This window comes from Erpetoichthys calabaricus, chromosome 1 (assembly GCF_900747795.2).
Source record: "Erpetoichthys calabaricus chromosome 1, fErpCal1.3, whole genome shotgun sequence".
Taxonomy (NCBI): Eukaryota; Metazoa; Chordata; class Cladistia; order Polypteriformes; family Polypteridae; genus Erpetoichthys; species Erpetoichthys calabaricus.
The window spans coordinates 254,855,818-254,881,524 of NC_041394.2; the positions used below are offsets into that span (position 1 = coordinate 254,855,818).

Consider the following 25,707-nt stretch of genomic DNA (forward strand, 5'->3'; position numbering starts at 1 on the left):
AAACAACCTCACAGCTGCATTACCTGAACATTATTATTGTAAAGAACTTTATCAACCTGCAGCTAAAAGGCATTTGAACACATTACATGGGAAAGGGAGCATCTCCTCTAAATAATATAAACATAGGATGGATTTAGAAACAGAACCAAAGATCTGAGCTGTGCTGTGGTGTACAGTTTCAATAGTGTGTAAAGAGGCTGATTGTGTCATAGACAGCAAGGATGGAGCAGAACTACAACTTGCACTGTGCTAAAAGAATTGCTTACTGGTAAAACATATGACAAAGACTGAACTATCCATGTTGGAAGAGTCACTTTTGCTTCTATGATTCCGGAGAATGAATTAAAAATCTTTAAGATTACTATCACGCTTGGTATTCACATTATACAATAAATCTGTTCCTTTCTAAGTTCTTAGTTACTTGGATAATTTTAAGAATTTAATGGTTTTTAACTAATATTAATATGTAGACTAGGAAATGTGTGGTTGCTTTCTCCTTTATGGAATACAATTCTTTGTCACTGGTCATTTTCCATTTATAATTTAATTTCTAACTTTATAATATGCATTTATAATAATTTAATTTCTTTTGGTAATTTCACTTTATTGTTTATATGTTGGCATGTAGTGGGTAACAGTGCTGTGGTACTGTTACTATAATTGAGAAAGAGGGGGCTGTATTTACTGCATGCTTAAATACATGTTGGGGTGGTTATTGGGTTTTTTTTATTTTTTGGGATGGTGTTTATTACTTATAAAACAAACCAAAAAAAAAACTGTTGTATTTTTAAACAAAAAATCCTTACATTACAACAATTCCGTATTTCTTTCACACTACAATTTATTGGCAAACCTTTACACCTGCCATCCATATGTGTCTTACGCAGCTGACAATTTTACTTTTGAAAGTTCAACAGAGATTTTCACTGTCTATTGGGTACCTCTTTTAAAGAAAGTTTAGAAAACTGTATTAAAATGAAATTGAATAAAAGTTAGTTACAGACCCTTCACAACAAACAATACTATATCAATCAATACCATTTTACATCAATTGAATTGGACTCTGCTATCTATGAAAGTTCTTTAAGTTTCTAATAAGTTGCATAACAGTTTAATGTGCTGCAATTGGCCACACTTGCTCAAGTGCCATTTTAGACAACTGATAAAGAGATAAGAAATTAAAGTATTCCATTTATTCACCTTTTTCAAAGCTTTTGAGAATTCTGAAGATCTGGGTTAAAGTCAAGTGGCAGGGTGACACAGAGGGTAACACTGCTGCCTTAGAGCTCTAGAGTTTGCAGGTTTTCCCTGTGTCTGCATGGGTTTTTCCTCCAAGGACCCCAGACCCCCCCCTCCCCCATATTCTGTTAAGTTATTTTAACCAGTATGCATGAGTAGTTCCCTAGTGGAAAGGAGCCTTGTCCAGGGTTGGCCCTACCTTGTGCTCAATGCTACTACTTCATTTCATCTTTGGACTGTTGTAAGTGGGTGCATCTTTGGACTGGTGTAAGTGGGTTTGATTAACAAATGCATGGATGGATAAATGTCCCACACAGTCTTTCCTGTATCAGGAAATAAAGAAACCCTGCTGCCCTAACCTGACATAGTAGCTTGTGTCCTTCTAGACCATCGCTACCAAAAGCTAACAAATGCTCTAATTTTACTTTTGGAATTTTACTGTTTCCTTTCCATTGTGCAGACTCTGTCATTTGTCTCAATGCTTCCTGGGCAGGCTTTGGCTCCCCATATCCCTGTCACTGAATTAAGCAGGTTAAATAAACAGATGGAGAGAGACATTTTTCACTTTCAAGTCACATTAATTCACATGACTACACTAACAAAATAAAAGCAAAACATTCAGTAGCCTTAAGGATGGTGCGTGCCTCCTATTACATTAAAGACACCCAAGAGACATATCCAAAATTATACTATTATAATATATACTATATCTCTAATAACTGTAACGTCTGATACAGAATCATTATACTATGAAAACTGAGAGCTGAGACTTTGAAGGGTCAGGGACAATTTTATGCAATTTACAAACCACAAGCAGATCTATCACACATCCCAGTATCTGACTAGACTCACAGGATAACACAGGAATTAGAATCTCCCAAGAAATGTTTTATACTGTACAAGGTTAAGGTAAAACTGGGAAAGAGGCAGGATTACATACCTGTAAGAAAGTGTCCAAGCTGAAAAATTTTGGAAACTTACAAAATTTGCAGAAATAGAAATAAATTGATGAGGCAGAAAAAATAAATCAAACAAACACTTGAAAAGGCAGTTCAAAGTAGGAAAATACTAAGTACTAAACGTATGCAAAATACAAGACAGACAATGTTGACATACAGAAGAAAATGATGTCATTTACAATTTATGCAATATTCTCATTGATTATGTCATTTACATTAATGCAATATTCTCATTTCAATATGCAGTAGCAATTAGAAAAGGAAATGAGAAGTTAGGGTATACTGTAAAAATGTAACATCAAAAATGATGATGTTTGGAAAAGAGCCACCGAGTATATTCTTGGTTTAAAAGGAACAAAGCAGACTTATAGAAGTCTTCTTGGAATTAAAACTGTTTAGTCATGAGCAGAGAAGGCAGTGCAGGAACCTAATATAGGTCTTTATAATTATCAAAGGCATTGTTAAACTCAATCCCTTAGAATTCTTTAAGTTAAACAGTGTATCACATACTCAAGACCAATCATGGAAAACAAGTGGAAGTGTATTTGGGACTAAATCTAAACTGTTACAGGAATCTGGAAATTTTGACTACTTTAAGAATGGAGCTGAATGAGACACCTTAGCTATTAGATGACTACATGAGCTTGGTGGACTGAATTTTCTCCCTCTGATTATCAGACTTGTTACACTCTTATGTAAGACTTATTGATTCTAATAAACTCTGATGGAGCATAAAAGAGGTTAACTTTTATTTAACTTTTGAATTTTATCACATGCATCTGTGGTCAATACAGGCCCCTAAACACTAACAAGTGAGGACATTCCTGCAAGTTTAAAGATGAAGAAACTTCAATACATTAGGCTTTAAGATCATTTCTGTCTGCTGGATCCAACCATATGCCACTGTATGGACTTGTGCAATAGCATAACTTAGAAAGACAAAAACCAGAATCTTCTAGGTAAAAGAGTAGCAGGTGGAAAAGACATGTTCATAGGATTTTCTCAAAAAAAAGTCCAACTGAACTAAAACGGTCAAAGATCAAAATATTTGTTTTATGTTCTTCACATGTGTTTGCTTAAATAAACTGAGCATCTATCAGCCACATTTTGGTGACTCAAATTATAAAAATGAAGACTCTCTTGAAAAACAAAAAAAGTCCTTGATAATATTCACTAACTTCTTTCATTTTCAGGAATTCAAAACCACATTAAGGAAAATGCCAAGACAATGTGAGCCCAGAATACCTAATTTATGAGAAACATAGACAAAAAGTACTTTTAATCATCACCCATATTAATCCTCACTAAATTTAAACCGTGAAGCAGGCAATTTATGGCCTAAGGCATCTATACTTGCTATTTAGCTTTGTGAAAAGGCTGCACTCTATTTTTTCCATTTCTTTACAGAGTTTAATCTGGACTGCTGGAATCATTCCAATTTACACACACTCAAATGACCACTTTGGACAAACTGTGGTATTAAAGCAATTGTTAGTTAAGAATACTACAGTGTACTATGTGCTATGGGATTTCCCGGTTACTAAATAGATCTTCTATTTGAGGAGGGTAGCCAAGAAGAGTTAGGTTTCATGTTGATACCATAGATCATGGGAAATCATTTTCATAATCAAGCATGTGCCTTCAGGGGAGGGCTGTGGCAGCCAGAGGATAAAGCCAGTGTCCTCTAAGAATGGACCAACAGGGGTCCTCAACACACAAAGGAGCTCTTTTTTTGAATATATTTTTAGATAAAGTATATTGTTTTTATAAGATACTGTTATTTTTTGCAGTTGTATATATGGATAGTTTGTATATTCAGAAAGCTTAAAATATATAGACAATATATATAAAATGAAGGAAAGAGACAAAATGCTACACTGGCATGCCTGTATACATGACCCAACTATGCCTCTCTCTTGGCTACACTCTCTTTTTTGTTGACTAGCATGCAGCACAGTTTATTCAATTTATTAACAAATGAAAATTTTTAAAAGCAGGAATAGAGTAATTGTTACTTTCAAAATGATACATACAACTAACAGTCAAAAACTGTCCCATTTAATTTTTGAAATGATTTTTTCCTCACTCACATTATCACTCCAAAGCAAGTCTTCATGTTTAAAGCTCTAATATACCAATCCCTTCTAAAACTCCTCTGCTGAAATACACAATATTGTAAAGAATAGACACTGTTGACAATTTTTTTTAAACTGTAAGAATTCTACATTGAATATTTATTCCTCTGCCATTACTATATGCTAGTAGTCATCCATCTGTGTGTTGACAGCATCTTTTTACACATGTGTATTAACATTGTAATGAAGGGGCTGAAAAAAATAGTACTCACCAAAGCATGGATTTTTCAATATTGTTTAAAATTTAAAGATATTACACCAGTGGTTTTGAACTGAAATATCTCTGAATCTATGAAGCATTATCTCCATTTGTTTATACTTTATGCACAGTTTCATTTCTACAGCCACAAACTTGAAATACGGCAAACAGGTACTTCTTATGATAAGTCAGGTTTCTGACCTATACGTTTCAGACTTGCCCCCTCAGAGGATGGTGGGCACAGCTCAGAATTGGAGAGATTGTTAAGGAATATTACAGTGTGATTTATCGATAAAGAAATGGTGTCACACAGATTGTTTTTCTTAAACAAACACGTACCTCACTATTTATGTCATGGCTTCAAGTTGTTGCCTGTGGACTTATTTAGGCAATTTGTCGTTCCTTGAAGCTGAGGGGAAAAAATAAGAAATCCACATACAAAAAAGCATTCCAATATTACCAGTAGTTATTTACTAAATGCACAACAAATTTGAAAATTTGTAATTGCTTTTCATAATTTTATAAAATTCATAATATGTAATCAATTTTCTATCACTTGTAACTATTTTTTACCTTTCCACTCCTTCACATGGGTAACACTGGGTAACTTGGCTAGTATATTATAAAAGGATCTTCGTCTGCTATGCTTTCATCTCATTAGTTTTTACTTAATTAAAATTGCTGCTGTAGGAATTATTACTATAGCTAAGAAGTGTGAGCACACTGCTCTTGTTTTGAAGTCTTTTTACTGGCTTCCAGTTTGAAGTTGTTTTCAAAATGCTTCTCCTTACATTTAATAAAGCTTTACTTGATTTGTCCTGTCCATACTACATAACGGACCATACAATACAATCTTAACTTGTGGGTCTACTAAAGAATCAAAAGATTAATAAAACAACAGTTGGAGGTTGAGCATTTAAGTATACAGTGCCCCAAAACAGGAAAATGATCTGCCTGTTTCTGTATGATATGCCCCACTTATCTCAGAATTTAAATCCAACCTGAAGATTTATTACTTTAGTCTAGCTAATGCTGACTAGACCTGCTGATTAGTTTTAATACTATAATTCAGTTTAATGGTCAGACAAAAACACAACTATGAAAATTACTATGAATTGTTAATGACCCTGTTCGTCTACCCAGTATACTATCCTCAGATCTGTGATTTTGCTTGACATTGTCGTTGCCTGTGTTACTCATGAGCATATGATAACCACCTTCTGGACTCTGCTAAGGTATGAGATATCATTCCATGCCAAGAGAGGATATTGTCGCTAACAGTATTGTCTCTTTTCACTCTGAGGTAATACTGAGAAGATGCCCAATGATGGCACCTAAACCACCCACACATCATCCCAAGAAGCCCCACCCCTTCCAGTCAGGCCCCTATAAGAAGAGAATTCCTTGGAAGAGGGCGTCTAAACTGGGATTGGAACACAGACTCGCTCATTAGAGCTAATAATTTGGATAAATTGACTTGGTTTAAAATGGTGGTGGCAGCCGCTATGTTCTGGTGTGCCACATGCGCGTATTTCTATTCAGAATTTTGGTGTTTAGCATTAAAAAGTGTAGCCCATTTTGCTCCCTGACCTTTCTTTAGGATTCTTCTGCTTCATTACCCATTCACACCTGTTATAACCAGCTGTGCACACCCCAAGGATGCTTATTTTCTTCTCCTCTACTATAGCTAATTGTAATATTAATGGACTTATATTGTTGCATTTTCGTGACAGACAGACAGACAGACAGACAGACAGACAGACAGACAGACAGACAGACAGACAGACAGACAGATAGATAGATAGATAGATAGATAGATAGATAGATAGATAGATAGATAGATACTTTATTGATCACAAGGGAACTTTATTTGTCCCCAGGGGGAAGTTCTGCTAATTAATCAAACTGAAATTCCTCAGTGTGTTGAGCCGAACCTATGTGTTCACATATGTAAATAACATTATTTCTGTCATTGTATTGCATCTGTGAACTTGTGCAAACTCTCTAAATGTGTATTCACTAAAGAGCACTACACAAAAATTAAGCCATATTTCTTAAAGACGGTTAGTGCTGAGTCTTTGGTGCTTTTTTAATATAATATACTCACCTACAGAATCTGACTCTTCCAGAGTTCTTACTGTGCTTTTGATGCAGAAAAACCACTTGATAGAGTGGGGAAATCTATTTGTTACAATACTGAACAAATCTGGGTTTGTTCCTAATATAATTGTATGGATTAAATTACTGTATACTAAATAAACAGCCATAGTCCATATCAATAATACAACCTCAAATTACTTCAAACTGGAATGAGAAAACAGGCAAACATGCCCATTATCACCAATGCTTTTTAGCAATGGCCATCTAACCATTAGCTATTAATTTCTGGAAACAATCAGTGATGAAAGTGACCACTTTTCACAGGGCTTTGAACAGAAAATGATCTCTTTATCCTGAGAAAATTGTGATTTATATCTCACTCCAGCAATCATCTATATATCTATCTCTCTCTATTTATATCTATATATCTATCTTGGCTAGCCCTGTTAAATTAATATTATACCTTCAAGGAGAATTGCGCAAGATCTCTGGAGTCACATTTAATTCAAAGAAAAACTTGCTTTCTTGTCTGAAAAGACTGGTCTTTTCACCAATTGTATCAGAACATTAAAAAAAATTTTAAACACAATTTTGGTAGTATGTTGCCATGAATGGAAAACGTCAAATAAGATTTTAATAGATGGTCCATCCTATATCCTATTTTAGATGGCAGAATCAATATTGTTAAAATTAACACCCCCTTAAAGCTCCTATATCTGTTTCAGATATATCTGTATACAGTATACAACAGCAAAAGTTTCTTTTAGAGGTTATATTCAATTTTGACATCATTTACCTGAAACTAAAAACAGCCAGGCAGCAAAAAGTCAACTCTACAGAGTTGTGAGCTGGATGTGCGCTAGGATGCCACTCTGTCCAAAGCTGGATCCTGTCAGAAGGGATAGGTAACCTGAACAGGAATTGACAGTCAAAAATTGGATGGTTGTATGCACAACTGTAGCCATGATGATAACAATCTGAGGAGAAATGTGAAGCCTCCATTTCTTTATCACAGTTGCATATGGCATTTAATGAAAAAACAAATAATCTGGACATTCACTCAGCACACTGAACTAAGAGCTGATTGATCACAACATTGTGCTCTGAAAGCATGCACAAATATATGTATGTTATTTTAGAAGCAGGATTTTCCCACTTTACTAAGTTAAACCATGGCATATTTATAAGTAATAGGCAGGGCCCCATGCTGCAATTGAATTAGTCTACCACTTATACACTTCTTTTTCTATACACAAATTAGCAATTCTGTCAAACTAGTCAACCCAATATCCAATACCTTCACCTTTACCTATATCTGAGGTGACACTGGCTAGGGTGGATGAAGATTCAAACAGCATATTTTTATTACAATCTTTAGCATCCTTAAGGAATGAAGGGAAAGGGACCTTTTAATCAAAATCTCAGAAAAAGAATAGAATTCTGCCATTCATAAAATACAGTATGTTCTAGTTGAATATGTGCCAAACACACCTCAATTCAAGTAAAACTGATTATTTGAGCATATATATCTCATTTAAAAGTGTCTAAAATGTACCCAGAGGGAGATCCAATTTGTGAGCGATGTAATCTAGTGCCTGCATTCACTATGTCACATGTTTTATGAATGCCATTCACTGAAACCATTTTGCAGAAATATATTTGTACATCTCTTTTTCAGCTATGGATTTTAAAATCATAATGCTGCAGTGCTTGGAGTAATAACAGATGGGTTAACAGTGTGCTATAAAAATCTAAAAGAAAAAAGTCCATTGTGAGCCTTTATCACCCTTCCTGCATCAAGACTTATTTTGCTCAACTGAAGTATCCTAACCCATCTTCTTTAACTTAGAGGGAAAGGGATGCTGTATATTTTCTCAAGTTGAAAAAACTCGAATTCATTCTCTTTACGAGGATCTGTTCAAAGTTTTCCAGAACTTGCCAAGAACTCATTAATATAATTCTAAAGTTAACATGCCAAGCCTGTGCTTAACTTTTTTATTCTATTGTTTTAGATGAGGCTCTCTAATTGCATTGTCGTTGTTGGAGACGAATGTTTAGTTTTTTTCTGAATTGCTTTCTAAGTGTACAGTATTTTCATTTGTTTAAGTGAGTTGCGTTTCTGCTATGGAGTACTAATTACATGTAAAAACAGTTAATAAAAATAATAGTAGCAAATTTTACCAAGGCAACATAATTAATTAATAACAGCTCAATTCTGTTTTTAAATTCTTTGTTTCAATATGAACATGTGAAAATGAAAGGTTTTAAAAGTAATTGACCAGTAAATATGAAACCATGTAAGCGCTCTAGTAAAACCCTAGCTTTAACAGTTAGTTCAACATCTTTTGTAGTGAAATGACTAGTACTCTGTCTAGATTTTTTTTATAAATTCAAAAATGGATGTTAACAAAACCAAATCATCTTCATCAAGCACTATTTAAACAGCAGGACTCATGTACACATACTATAATTTTAAATGATACATAATGCCTTTAAAAGAATGCCCTGTAGTTAGAAACTAACAAAAAGACATGTTAGAGGATAGAAGAGATAGAAAACAGATAGGATATACAAATTAAATCAACTGAAGGCACTCTGTGAAAGGCTTGATTAATTAATTAATTGTTGTTTTTGATGATGTTGTTATTATTATTATTAACATGAATTATAAAATGAGCCATTAAAATGAACTAGAACATTTGAAGAAGCTCTGATACAGTGGAAGATTTAGATACAGGCGACATGGGCAGCCACCAAGGGTGGCATCTTTACAAGGGCGACATGGGGTGACTGGAGCAAGCAAAAAAATGGTAAAGTTAAAGGGCACGCACTATGTAAACTGTGTGGTATGTAGACAGAGGGTTGCCATTTATGTAACTGCTGAGGTGCACTCTCTGGACACCAAGGTTGACCACCTCCAGCTGTTTCCAAGGTCATCAAAGTCTGATAATACCATATACATACAAGGGATGGCATTTATAAATGTGAAAGGGTGCACGTTCCAAACACCAAGAGGATATCCACAAGTCATTTAAGTTTAATAGTACAGAGTGCCTTGGATACCAAGGGCACTGTCTAAATTGGCTCCTAATGAACTTTGATTGGCAGGCACTGTTCCAATGGCTGTGGAGCAACAAGTTCCATTTACAAATATAAAGTGGGTTCAGAAATTACAGACACCCTAGACAAGGATGAACAATAAATGTGGTTCTTAATATGTTTGACTATTCTCTTGAACATTCTCCTAACTGAAAAATACAGTAGTGGAATAAAATAAATGCAAAAATGTATATTGTGGACAAAAATCTCTAAATATACTTCATGCCTTTCTTGCCCATTCTCTTAATTAAAAAAAAATTCAAAATGAATTACATTAATTGTTGCTTTCATGTGTTTAGGAAGCCCTCCATTTAGCAGGTGTAATTTTGCTTTCCTGTCTAATAAATCCATTGGTTTTTCTACAATCATTTTCTTGCCTTTGTAACTCTTCTACTACTCTAGGACAAAACTCAGATCTTTCTTCTATGCAGATATTTTCCAGGTCCTTGCTTAAATAAATATACAAAAACGCCATAGCTACAATCCAAATAAACAAATACTATCATCATTATAAAACAAAGTCATTTCAGAAAGTGACAGTTTCACCAAGGTTGTCCTAAGTAAGCTTTGAAGACGTACTCAAGTGACTGGATGGATTGAAAGTTGAAATGATGATCAATGAAGAATACACATTAACATTTTTTGACCTTATCATTCTCTTCTGTTTCAAAGCTAAAGATCTTCAAAGATAAATACAAGATTTACTTTATACTTTAAATCATAGTAGTAAATTGTCTTGATTGAAAGTGAATCTAAGAAAACGGAAGTCATACTCAAGAACCATTCAACACCTCTGCCTGAAAAATCACAAACTAGGAACCTCCAGAAGCTAATTTTACTTTGGTCAAAATATTATGAAAAATGGCAATTATGGATGAATATCATTAAGCAAATCTTGAGAGCATTTGGTCAACCTCATACAGTATTTTAAATTAACTTATTAATTTGCTTGAAGAGAGAGTATTTCATCAGTACAAATTACTTATACTAGCATATTGGTTTGGGACCAGGACATTAAATGCTAAAACAATACCAAAAACAACAGTTACTCAGAGATATATAATAACAAAAGCTCATCATAACTTACAATGATGGAAAAGCAATATGGGTCTGACAAGAGAAAGTAGCATTTAACCTAAAGAAAACAGTAGCTAAACATCAATAAAAATAGCCTGACTGTACTGTACAACAATCAGACAACCACTGGGACAACACTAATTGTGCAAGATAAAAAGACACAGCAGCCACCTGAACAATCATCACAAAGTCCAAAGGCATCAACTAGAAAAACATCATGTCACAGTGTATTAACTGGAAAAAAGATAAAGCGGCCTTCATTGATTTAGGTTGATGAGGTTGCTGGTGATACTAATTAGTCTACATTAAAGGAGAATTTTAGATGACATGAAACATACATTAAACTTTTTACTTTTGTTTTTAATTACCGTTTGTTTTTTGATGTTTTGGATATTTTAGAGTTACATTAATGCTAAAATGTTATTTTTAACCGTACCACAAATAACAAGATTTTTAGTCTGAATATGCTAATGTTTAGCAGAGTTCAAAGTGCTATTGATCTTAACAGCACTTGCATCTAATCAAAGACTTGCCACACAAGTTGCTTTCATGTTGTCAGATATATGGCTTTCTTTCTGTTACCTTTCTGAATAGCCTTACACATAGGCAGTAAATACAGTATCTGCAGCGAGGGAGTGGTACATGAAGTAGTTATGTGTGCCTTGTGAGAAATACTAGAACTTGTCCCTGTTCATACAAACACAGTGTAAAGAAGTGATTACAGCTAATAGGATTCCATGTTAAATAGCTCAATGTGTGGGGTAAAAGTCAACAGAGGTTAGGCTAAAACTATATAATGCTGTATCTGAAATACCACATGCAGTTTTATTCACCCATTTACAATACAACAACAAAAGAAGGGATACAGCTGAATCATCAGTGCTGCTTAAGAATAAAAGACTGCTTAAACACTAAAGTGAACTCAGCTTAGACAAATGTTAGGTAATGGCTAGAAAAACTGATGTGCCTATGCAGTAATAATAAGCAGAAAACCATACTTTATATGTGTGATTATGCAACCTCCAGAAGGTTTTGAGGGTGGAGAGTCATCAGACTCAAGCAGACACATAAAAAGAGTTTTTAATACACATGCTTTTGGGCTATAGGTCAATATAAAATTTTATGTTATGAAAACTAGACACTATTGAGATTTCATTTGAAACCTCAATGGTCTCTGGTTTCCTTTCACTTAGAAGAAAGCAATGGTAAAGGGAAAAGTACTACAAAAACAAGGAGGAACCACTGGCATGTACCATCAAAAATACTCAATTCAAGTGACATCTTTTACAGCCATTGCTGATACCTTAACTGACTCATCACACTTGGGGGGTAAGCAGACCAAATGGTAAGGTAATGGGGATAGAGAGGCAGATAAAGAGTAGGTTCCTCCTATCTCTTTCCCATTGTATGCACACTTAGCAGTTATGAGTTTTTATTGGTTGTTTTAATTCTAGTAAGTCCCAACAATGATAAATATGTAATAATTTGGCCAAAGTCATAATCTGAAAGCATCCTTTCTTTCAATCTTAACTGGGAACTCTTAAAATATAAAGACAGGTTAAGCAGGACCTATCGATTACCACCTAAAGATGAAAAATGTGCTTTGGCACCTTTCCTCTTTAACTGCACAGTGACCCACTTCAATATTTAAGATCAAACTCGGCTAAGGATAGATTGGGTTGGTCAAAATTTTCACTCCACTCCACTCCAACTCCAGAAGGCCAGTTAAGTATGAATTTTCATTCATAAAGCAATTCCATTCATAGTAACCAGAGTAATATCAGACCCTAAAGGGTGGTCTTTATGGTGGTGAGAAATCTACAGGAATACATTTAAACCGACTCTGGCTAATGTACAGGCTGGTCTTGGGTTATGGGTTATGACAGTGTCAACGTAAGAGAAATAAGGCAAACATGAACAAGCACATATAACCTGAAAATGTTTCTTTTTAACTGAATTTCAAATCAGTAGAAACAAATATACACATAAAATGCAAATATATTTTTTTAATTGAATTTCAATGCTTTTTCATCTAGAACTTCCGTTTTTTACTTTTTAATGAATCAATTTAGTTTTGACATGGATATATACATAGCAGCCATCACATAATATTGATGCACATTATGTAGTCTGTTGTCTCATTCAATCATATTGTGCTTTCATGCCACAGCAGAAAACTAGCTAGATTAGATGCTGGTTGTTCAGTGAGCAGTTGAACCTGCTGCTTGCAATTCCCAGTGGCCCAAATATGTGTCCCAGCTATGCCATCTCAGATATCAGATGTTGGGTATAGTATTGGGATATATTTTATTGTCTTTGATGCCACCTTGAGGTTTTCTATCACCAATAATAGGGATGCATCCTAAGTTTCTAGGGGTTTGACCTGCAAAGTTGTGACTTCTGATTCACTGGCCCAGCCAAAATAAAAAGTCAGCAAGAAGCGTATTTCCTTATCCAATCTGCAGACACAATACCACAACAAAAGCAATAATCTCTGTTCTTTTTTTTGCATCTGTCTTGGTTTTGAAATCTTTCCATGTTTTTTTCCTTGATTCTTGCATTTTGTCTGGTTTCGGCCACTATTTCTATATATTATTTTTTTTGGGGATTTCACACGTACCTGGTTCACCTCTAGAAAAATTCACCTGTCTCTACAGAGTCAAGACAATAGGTCTTCACCAACTACAAGTACAAAATCTAAAACTATGTATGTTATTTCACAGTTTATTAAGATTTATTAAAGTTTATATTCTCTTAATATGGAGAATTTTATACTCATATGCAGGACAATATTCTTTCCTTCTTACCAATACATCGCCTTTTTCCATAGATTGGCTATATTTTTACTGATGTGATAATAGCTACCTATCCTAAGTTGAGTTTTATAAATATCATACTTTTGTTATTTCTGACCATGCACCTTTTTTCTAGAGTTCAAATCATTATACATGGCAGTATAACTTACCCACGGCAACTTAATTCACTATTGTTAGCAGATGAGTAATTTATAACATTCTCTCTTTTTGACAAATGTATTGGTTTCCAGAGACAAACATATCTTCAGAGATACCTTTGAGAACACTTTGGGAATGACGCAAGGCATTACTAGGAGGATAAACCATCCCATATGTTTCATATAAAAATAAAATGCAGACTACCAAGGTATCAGAGATGACCTCTGAGATCTCTACCTTTAATCAAGAAAATTCAAATGATGTCCTTTACAAGTGATGCCACAATGGAAGGCCAATAAGATTTAAACACAGAAATCACATAAAAATAACTTTGGAAGTGAGATTAAGAATGCATTTAAAACTAAAATCAGGGAACAGAATATTGTAGACATTGGAGAGAAAAGAGTATACAGTTCAATGTAACATTTTGTTTCTCGTTAAATGCTTTATTTACAATTGCTGATGATCCAGTATGTTCATATACCATCCAACAGAAGGAACCAAAGGTGATGGACTTCAACAATTTGTATGTCTATGCAGATGATATGGTGCTCTGCACCTTGGACATAATCTCATCACTACCATTCATACTTAACCTGTACAGATCTCTAGGTTTAAATTTTACCAACTACATTGGTATGATTAAACTTAATCATGTCTCATTCTGATTGTGTCAGAGCAGTTTAAATAGACTGATGTAACTGTTATAAAGAAATTTAAAGAACTATGTTAGCTTAATTTTGGAAATTGCATCAAAGAATTAAAAGAAGATTTTTATAGATTATCATTCTCCATCTCAGTCTAGCTTGGAAAATTCACATTCTCAGAATGAATATCGTCCCAAAGCTACAGTATTTTTTTTTTCAGATTATCCCCATCTCTGTTCAGATGATTAATTATGTTCCCTTGGTATTCTAAATGACCAGGAATTAACAAGACAATTTTCCAGAAAAAAAAAGCTTGCATGGGTCTACCTAACTTATTGTTTTATTACTGAATTGTAAACATGCCAACACTGAATCTTTGCCATATGTGCTTGGCTAGCCATGGAAATGACATCATGCTCAAAATGCTTTCTTTAGCTATGTGTTCCAGTTAATTCTATTTATAATTAATTTCCCAACATCACCAAGGTCACCATTACCTTAAGTTATGGTACCACCGGAGAATACCTTTTTAGGCACTTTTTAAAGCAGGGATTCTCTTACCAGTGGTACCCAAGCAATAACCATATAGTCCACCTTTTTCTAACCTATTCAGTGTTCTGCCTTTTAGAACCATCCTTTCCTTAGGACATCTTTTTAGAGATAATGTCCATGCATCTTTTGAACTACTATCTCATACACATAATATGCTATTAACAATTCTTTATTTGTCTATAAATTATGTGAAAAAATATGCATTGTCTTCCTTGCATTCTACCAATCTGTACTCCTGAAACAATACTAGTTAGTTCTGATGAAGATACTTTGTTTTGTCAACAGAGTTCATGGAATTTTCCCCTTCATTACATGATGGTAAAATGGGAAAAGAATTGTTATACTAAACCCGCTTACATGAGTATCTCTTTGATTGAATTGTGCATTTCTGTATTTGTGTTACTACCTTAAATTCAATTTTAAATAAATAATCTACTCTAACTTAAAGGAAACGGCTATATTTCAAAGAGCTTTCCTTTTCCCTTGCTGTTTATCAGGACATATGGATTTAAATGGGCACTGAGGACTTAAGAACTAAGTCTCCCCTTTATTTTATACTAAGTACAGACACCACTTTAGACATCTTGTATAACATGGTCGCCTTGCTATGCAAGATTTATCACAGGACATAAGGGATGTGTATCATGTGCTTAGTAACTTTGTAGCACCTTAGCAAAAAAAGACACAAAACATCATCTATGTAGTCCTGTCACTCTAAAATTAAAGACACTACCATGAACATTTCTAACTAGACTCCAGAGTCACTTACATGGTCAGGGCAGTTGAAACACAAGGATAGAACTATATATTGTTGCCACTTGTGTCACTGCACCCTGGGGTTTTATTAAGTGGATCTTCAAGACCACTTTTCTGCTACCCTCTCTCCAAATGAGACTGCATAGTGTTGGAACTATGTCTGTCTTACCTCTTGTCAGATATTCATAGTAGCCATTTCTCTTATAGAACTTTATTCCTTCCCTTTGGGGGAGGAACTACAATAGTCACTGAGCTCTGAAAAGGTCAATCAGCCTCTTACTGGCCTTACAAGGACCTTCTCCTAAATAATTATAAGGCCTCCTTAGGACATGTTGGCATGTCTATACTCTAGAGCTCTAAGGGAACATTACATGTATCCTTCCAGAGTACAAGAGTACAGCACTTTTTCACACTGCTGCTTATCACGCTGCTGGAACATTACATGTATCCTTCCAGAGTACAAGAGTACAGCACTTTTTCACACTGCTGCTTATCACGCTGCTGGAACATTACATGTATCCTTCCAGAGTACAAGAGTACAGCACTTTTTCACACTGCTGCTTATCACGCTGCTTATCACCCTTTCAGGCATACAGATTCTGCCTTTCCACATTTGCATTTGAGAAATCTCTCATTTTGCCAATGTGATTATTTGCATTTTTGTGGAGTTTTTGTAAAGCAGCTTCCCTTCCTTTTGATGTCCTTGTTCTTGGAAACCTCCTGCTAGCCAGGTACCTCTTCACAGAATATCATGCAATTACAGTGATACTGCTTAACTATCAAATGAAATCATCTATGGTTAACCAAAGGAAAAATAATATTTCATGAATTCCAAGCAATGTTTCTAATAGCATAAGGAAGAAAATAACGCTGATACTCATAATTTAGTTTAAAACTATACAGATGACAAATGTTATTAAAATGAAATATTTACTAAATAGTTTTAATAATTTGATCATCACTACGCTTTCATTTAATTAGAGAACAGTATTTATTTTCTTTGTTATAATTTAATGAAGTATACAATATCACACAATGTCACAGCATCCACTCCTGCCAAATTAAATCCATATACCAGTTAAAAGACAAATGAGAATTTTTACTGCAAAAGTATATAAAAAAAGCACTAAGTCGGTGCAGTATGTGTACCATTACACTTTAGGAAGACTGCAAGATAGAACAAGATGTATCATCTGGAAGAACAATTTGATTTTTAAATTCTAATTTAGTTAGTTAATTAGATGTTAGATAGTAATTTGTTTGTCCCTAATGGAAAATGTGGCTTTTCCAGAATCTCAAGAAATAAAGAAAAATCATAACAACCAACAGCACCCCTTCAAATTCCCACAAGAAGTACAAAAAAGAAAAAAAACGTCTGACTTGGTTAGTCATAAGAGAGCTGGGGCAGTGAGGCATTATAAAGGCCTATTGCCATAATTTTGCTGAAGGAGTGTTTCTTGGCACACTTTTGCTAAATAATTTGTGAGCTAAAAGTGCTTAATGCTAGTGTGTCAAAGAGAGGATATGCAGAATTGTTCAGATGGCCGTCTCATTCTCTCCTCCACTACTGTACCTCCAGGGGGTTGAGAGGCTTCCCATAACTGACCCTGTCTTGTTAATTCAGTGGACCTCTCCTGAAATGATGTCACTGACTGGGCACAGTAGAGGTTAAAAAATCACACTGTATATCACAGGGTTACAGAACACAAAATATGCAAAGAATGTAATTTGCTCCATTTTAAGTATATCTATGTTTATTCCTGTAGTTCTATAGTTTAGTTCTTTGTAAAGTATGTCTGCTGTACATTCCTGTAATGTGATGTATAATATGGAATTAGAACTGAAAAGATGTGAATATTCAGATTTGATACAAAATACCAAATCAATATAAAAAAAAACCTTAAACGACTGCCCAAAGAACAGCCAATTAAAAGATGTTTGTTTTAGGTTGTTGGCATGCATTTATTTATTATGCTATGCAAAGCAGCTGAATGGCACAAATACCACGTATGGTTGTTGGCCGCATTGCTAACCCAACTCCACACTCTAGGGTGCAACATTTTAAAAAGGCACAATATGCTTAAGGCAAATGAAGAAAGGTGGAAAATAAATTGGAATTAGAACCCAAAAGGGATTTGTTTTAAATCCTCAGTCAATAGTTAAAAGGGTACATTAAACTTACTAATATTCTAAACCTCATGACCTATGACTGAAAATGGTAAAATGCAGTGGCTCTGTAGTACATTTAATAGGCACATAATGTTTGTAAAAAATACAGGGTTATTTCCAAAAATCTGATGAGCAATAGTATCAGGCAAAATCCACTTGTGTTTTGTAAAGAATATTACAGTGCTTAACTAGAAGCTGAAAGGGGATCAACATTTCTTAAGATATAATTTTCTGGACTCAACTTTTTCTTTATAGGGTTATTAGAAGCTTGACTCTATCCTCTGAACATCCAGCACCAGGACTGAACCAATGTCAGCCATCCGCAATAACCTAATGCACATGTGCACTGGGATGTGCACACAACCCTAGAGTTTCCATAGGAATGCCCATTCCCACCTCCCACACTTTATATACATATACTAGCTGACCCGCGGCATAGTATACGCCGCATAATTATTTATTGATGGGTGAACACTTCCTGAAAGACACAGTTGTCCAAATGGGGTGGGTTTGAGGATATGACTGTGAGTGAATGAAAAGATGGAACTCTGGAGCGAGCAACATACAATTGTCCATGATTGAAAACTGGTTTTGGCAGATACAGGCATATCTTTTTGAAAGTTTGACCCTGTGCCTTATTAATTGTCATTGCAAAGGCTAATCTAACAGGAAATTGTCTGTATGTAAAAGTAAAAGGCAAATTTGAATCTGATGGGGTCAGGGAAATCCGGGGAATAAGGACAGTTTGTGAGGTAGCGGCTGCAATAGTTTTACACTCCAGTACATTGCGGTGAATGCTGGTAACAGTCAGTCTAGTGCCATTACAGAGACTTCTTGCTGGCATGAGGTTTCTGAGAAGCATGACGACTGAACCAATTTTAATTTTGAGTTTATGCGGAGGCATGCCAGTGGGAGTAAGACTGCTAAGAAATTCTTCGGGGAATGAAGGACGTTCTCGAAAGTGAATAGTGATAGTAGCTGGAAGTATTTGGGACATCGCCACAATTTCTGCCTCGCCACCATAAACTGTGGAAGTATTCATGTAATCAGCGTGTTGTTGAGCAGACTGTGTGACTGTTTCCGTGACTAAGAACAACGGACAGCACATCACCGAAGTTATCCTAATGTTGGCAAACAAAGGTTACAGCCATGTTGCGAAGTTCGAGAGCAACAGTTTCGTCGATGACATTTTTCCAGAAATATCCGACTGATAGAAAGAAACAGTTAACTGATGCAGGAATTTGTATAACCTTGAAAGAAGAGTTGTTTCCATTAAATACATGTGAAGCGGTGGCCATGTTAGGAAAATGAACAGTCAACGTGGCTCAGAGGTGCGTGTGGACTGTAGCACAGACCAAAGCGACTCGGGATGTGTTTGGTGAGGAGTTGGGGGTGGGCACATGAGCAGGCAGTGTGCATGCCTCGAGAGCAACAGTGGACGCGGGAGGAGGGTTACAGTTGGCGGGCGGGGCTCTGTTGTGCGTACCCCATGGTCGGGCGACTTGGTCGATTATATATATAGATATATATATTGTCACAAGCGGCTGGGGGACAGACCCATCCGGGACGCCTGGAAGGACCGGGAGGTGGCATATTTGTCCTCCGGGCCACGAGGGGGCAACCGCCCTGGATCTAGAGAGGGCCACCGGAGAGAAGAAAGAAGGCTCAAGCCTGTTGGGGCCTGTGGCCACCGCCAGGGGGTGACCCGAGCCTCAGAGAGCCCGGGAGGCATTCACTTCCGTCACACCTAGGAAGATGGAAGAAGAGCCTTCCAGGGACACCCGGAGTGCTTCCGGATGCAAAAGCAGCACTTCCGCCACACCAGGAAGTGCTGCCGGAAGAACATCGTCAAGCACCTGGAGCACATCCGGGTGAGAATAAAAGGGGCCACCTCCCTACAATCAGGGAGCTAGAGTCGGGAGTGGGAGCAGGAAGAAGCTCCCGTGAAGAGAGGAAAGGCAGCCCACAGACATTTAAAGAGAGGCCCGTGTACAAGGTGGTTAGTGCTGGGAAGAACTGTATGCTGTGTGGGACTGTGTTGAGAGAAATAAACGTGTGTTTTGATAAAGATGTGGTCTCAGTCTGGTGGTGTCCGGGGATGTCTCACAATATATATATATATATATGTGTATATATATATATATATATATATATATATATATATATATATATATTTGCACTTTCAATTCATGCATGAACTTTTCAATTTTTCAGTGCGTTCACTACAAAAGACCTGTGCACAGCAAATGCTGCTGTATACAAGCGATGTTGTGATAATGTCACAGATGAAAAGAAACAACGTGGAATCAAAGCAAATGCCGCAACTCAACAACATGCAAGAGAAACACCTCAGCAACAGAGGACAAGACTTGAAGTTTTCACTAAAAACATTGTATATCTGAAGGTATTTACTAGAGACAAAGATTAATGGGACTCACATGCCAGTGATACGACTAAGAGATTGGTATCACCAGTGTTTTCTTATGAAAGCCATTGGGGCAGCAAGCACAGGTGTGTCCATGTCCTTTGTACTGGGTAATTCCTAAGAGTAAGCTGACACCTCATAGGTTTACATTCCCTGGCAGAAATTATGAAATATTGGCCACTGTTTGGAAAATTTAAGTAAACATGAACAAAGCTTTCCCTTTAATTACGGAGTGTGCTCAGGCAAAGCAGTTAATAATAATAACTGAAATCACCCAAATGGGCCTTGAATGATGGAGCCGATAATATACACACAGGTTCAAATTAAGTGTTCACAACTATAAACTCTTTGATTGTAATCTGTGTCTGTGTATAAATAGTGAATTTAAATTCATGCAGAGCTACACTGACTTTTCTGGATACCAAGCCATGGGGAAAGCAAAAGAACTGTTAATGGACCTGCAAGAAAAGACTGTTGAATTGTATAAATCAGGAAAAGGCAATAAAAAGATATCCAGAGGGTCTGAAAATGCCTGCCAATAGTGTTCAAATTCTGATAAAAAGTGGAAAGTTAGGGGTTCTGTTGTTACCAAGCCACGGTTAAGTAGACCAATCAAGATTTCAGCCACAAATGCTGGGATCATTTGTCGAGATGCCAAGAAAAACCCACAAGCCACTTCAATTGAAATAAAGACTTCTCAGTAAACAAATGGTGTTGCTGTTTCAAGATGCATAATGAGGAGGTATTTGAATAAAAAGGGGTGCACAGTCTATTTGCAAGAAAAAAGACTTTACTATGCCCGTGACCCTGTAGTTAGAATATAGCGGGTTGGATAATGGATGGATGGATGCCAAAGCCACAAATCAGCCCACTTACAATATACCAAACAGCATCCAGACAAGCCTCAAAACTTATGGAACAAAGTCCTTTGGAATGATGAGACCAAATTTGACCTTTATGCTCATAACCATAAACGCAAAGCCCATGACAAAAAAGTTCACCATCCCTACTGTGAAACATGGAGGTGGATTAATGATGTTCTGGGGTGTGTGAGCTACAGCGGCACAGGAAACTTTGTGAAAACTGATGACAAAATGAATGCAGCATGTTACCAGAAAATACTGGATGACAACATGCATTCATCAGTCCAGAAGCTGCGCCTGGGACGCATTTGAATCTTCCAACATAACAATGATCCAAAACACAAGGCCAAGTTGACCCTTCAGTGGCTACAACAGAAAAAAGTGAAGGTGCTAGAGTGGCCATCACAGTCTCCTGACCTCAATATCATTGAGCCACTTTGAGAGATATATGCAGTTTATGCAAGACAGCCCAAGAATTTACAGGATCTGGAAGCTTTTTGCCAAGAAGAATGGGTAGCTCTACCACCTGAGAAAATCAAGGGCCTCATCCACAACTATCACAAAAGAGTACATGCCATCATTAATGCTAAAGGGGCAATACACAGTACAAAGAACTAAGGGTATGCAAACTTTTGAACAGGGACTGTTCTCATTATTTTCCTTATTACTAGGTTTTGTTTAATGGTTGTGCCATTCTGTAATGCCTTATACTTTAATTTGGATTCCATTAAAAGTAAAGTATGGCACACATCTTACTAATTCTGCCAGGGTGTGTAAACGTAATGAGCAAAACTGTATGTACAGTACAGTGGAACCTCATTTTGCGAGTAACTTGGTTTACGAGTGTTTTGCAAGACGAGCTAAAATTTGTAATAAATTTTAACTTGATAAACGAGTGTGGTCTTGCAATACGAGTAGTATATATACGCTTTGTCTGCTGAGTGTCATGTGATCACAGCTGAGCTGATTGTTCTTCTCTCTCTCTGTGTGGGATTGTGGGCAATCGTCTCCTATTCTCCGTCTTAGTCGGCGTGCCTCACTCATATAGTCAACGGTTCCATGACAACTCCCCACCTTAGTCAATTCCCCACATTCCCAACTCCCCACAATTACAATTCCCCACATCACAATTCCCCACATTGCAATTCCCCAAATTCACAATTCCCCACGTCCACAACTCCCCACATTGGGATAATATTTATTATAACCATAGACTAATGTACTATATAAGACAGTCCATATAATGATACAAAAGCGTGCCCTCCGTTTCCCCACATCGAGCATTATTTTATTTAAAAACGCTACTTGTTAATAAATATGTAAAAATACATTATCCAAGCATGCATTTTTATATACAATTTGCCTTTTAAAAATTTGAAACAGGTAAGTTGAATTCTATTATTTTTTGAATCTTTCTTAAAACATGCTAAAACGTAACATTTTTGATTTTTATCTTTTTTAAATTACCAAAATTAAAGTTCTCAAAAATAATAGACTCTACTTATGGTGTAAAAATAAAAACACGAAATAAATCAAATAAAATTCTTCTCGCGCCTTACAACGTATCTACGTGCTCCGCGTCGCGCGCACCAAGTTTGCACGTTTGATAGTCTGTAGCGAACTTACCCTAGTCGGGAGTCCGAAAGTGGTGTCGCCATCTACATTCGGGGCTACGATAGGTACCACGCATTGGTATACCCCCTGTGTTTCTGCTATTTTGCCACAGTCTGAGTTGACTGTTGACGAGGTAAGACCGCTATCAGTTTATTTTGTAATCAGTAATGCATTTCAATAAATTGTCATGAAATAAAACTTTTGGAGATTAATTACTACTATTTGCATTTTAGAATTCCTTCATTATATTATTAATTCAGTGCACTCCATATTATCCCAATGTGGGGAGTTGTGGAAGTGGGGAATTGCAATGTGGGGAATTGCAATGTGGGGAATTGTGATGTGGGGAATTGTAATTGTGGGGAGTTGGGAATGTGGGGAATTGACTGATGTGGGGAATTGTCTGGCCACCATAGTCAACATCCGTACGCGCGTATACTGTTTACTACAGCATTGTGACTATGTGTGTGTGTGTGTGTGTGCTGTGACGTGCAAGTCCCTGTTTTGCACCCCAAAACACAAAGCTGAGTCTCAGTACTTTAGCAACACCAGCTTTATTCAGCTTGAAACAGCAACAGCGCGGTTATTTATTGTAGCGGGATCTGCCACTCTCCTATACACAGACACAGCAGTCAGGCAGGGCCATGGCCAAATAATACTGTGCCCTGCGCATTTACAATGTTCCTTGTTCTTGGTATCACCCATCGTTGGCAGGCACTTATAGCATGTCCACGATCTTTTCCGATTCGCTTTTACGGCGTACTGCTACAGGGAGCCTGCAGTGGTTTCGGGATGCTCTTCCGCGTGTCGTCCGGTTGGGTGGAATCTCACAAGAGTTTAGAAACTCACTCACACCAGCCATGATTCTTTTTAAAGGTAAAGTGCAGGTTAGTTTGTTTTATGTATTTTTACTTTATATTTTGTATTAATCATTTTTATATGAATAGTTTTGGGTTGTGGAACGAATCATCTGAGTTTCCATTATTTCTTATGGGGAAATTCACTTTGATACACGAGTGGTTTGGACTGCGAGCATGTTTCCGGAACGAATTATGCTCGCAAACCAAGGTTCCACTGTGTATATATATATATATATATATATATTTATTATACAGTATATACCACGTTTCCCTGAAAATAAGACAGGGTCTTATAATAATTTTTGCTCCAAAAGATGCACTAGGGCTTATTTTCAGGGGATATCTTACATTTATTCATGTACAACAATATACATTTATCCAAATACAGTCATGTCATCTTCTTCTGGAATATCGTCATAACTCTCAACATTCAAACCCTGAATTCCAGCCTGAATTTCTTGCTACTCCAGCTGCTTTTAGGATCCTCCAGGATCGATGTGCATGCTTCGATGCTTGATGAATGGTTCGATGTGGTGAAGCAAAATGCCGACATACAAATGCATTTGTAGTGCTTTGATATTCAAGCATCGTATATTCCCCAATGTAATAATAAAAATAATAATAATTCATTTTATTTATATAGCACCTTTCCCATGCTCAAGGCACTTACAGAATATAATAAAGAATGGCAGCGTATACAGTATATAGCATTGTACAAACCAGATAATAAATAAAGAAGATTAAGACAGTGAATTCTGAAAAAAAAAAAAAAACTGGTCTAGCACACACACATACAGGTTACAGTAGCATCTTGACAGAGAAGTAAACTGAGAGAAGGGTAATAAAGTCAAGTAGAGTTAAAAGCCTCCCTGAACAGATGAGTTTTGAGTTGTTTTTTAAAACAATTCATGGAGTCAGCTGACCTGATTAATTTCGGTAGGTCATTCCAGAGTCTGGGCGCTATACAGCTGAAGGCCCTGTCACCCATGGAGTGTACATTAGTGTGGGGTACAACAAGATTGCCAGAATCAGAGGACCTTAGTGGGCGGGCAGGCACATAGTGATGGAGACGGTCACTGATGTAGTTTGGTGCGAGGTTTTTTATTTAAGGCTTTGTAGGTTATTAGTAGGATTTTATATTCGATTCTGTAAGACACAGGGAGCCAGTGAAGACGGAGCAGGATGGGTGTTATGTGCTCGCTGCTGCTGGTTCGAGTAAGGACTCTTGCAGCTGAGTTTTGAATAAGCTGGAGCTGTGATATAATATTATATCCCCAGCCGGGATGCCCCGGAGGAGGGCTTGTGCCTCCTCCAGAACACGAGGGGGCAACTGCCCTGGTTGCTTTGGGGGCCACGGGTACACAGCATGGAAGCTCTACCCTGTAAGGGCCCGTGGCCACTGCCAGGGGGCGCCCCAATGCCTTGGAAGCCCTGGACCTCAGCACTTCCGCCACACCCGGAAGTGCTGGGGGGAAGAGAAGCAGGGACACCCGGAGTCCTTCCGGTTGCGCAGCCGGCAATTCCGCCACACAGGGGAGTGTCGACGGAAGAGTGTCGGGAAGCACCTGGAGCCCATCCGGGGTGTATATAAGGGGCCGCCTCCCTCCAGTTAATAGCAAGAGTCGGGTGGAAGTAGGACGGAGCTCAGAGGAGAGGAGTGGAAGCGGACCAGAGACTGAAGGCATTGTGTTGTGTGGCCAAGGACTTAAGAGGTGATTGGTGCTGCAGCACTGGGTTTGTGCACTTATGGACATTGTATATATTGTAAATAAACGTGTGTGTGGTGAAACCAACATGTCTACCTGTCTGTGTCCGGGCTGTTCCCCACATCCCGTAGTTTACTTTGTCATTAAAGTAGACTGTCGTAAACGTCACCTTAAAACCGACCCAGTTGTTAAATCGCTACATGCTTTTGGGTCTTCCTCCTGACCTGACAGCAGCGGCAAGCAGCATCACTACACAGAACACATTAAATTTATAATATTCCAGCTCTCTGCTAATTTAGAATTCTTAGATTTATATTTGATAAATATATGATGAAATGCATTAAAATATGTAT

General features: G+C 36.9%; 1 long non-coding RNA gene across 1 annotated transcript in view; it reads right to left on the bottom strand.

Annotated features, from left to right (window-relative positions):
* The window catches only part of LOC114661150 (uncharacterized), a 240,704-nt gene that overhangs the window by 53,277 nt on the left and 161,720 nt on the right, over window positions 1–25,707 (bottom strand). The window lies entirely within an intron of this gene.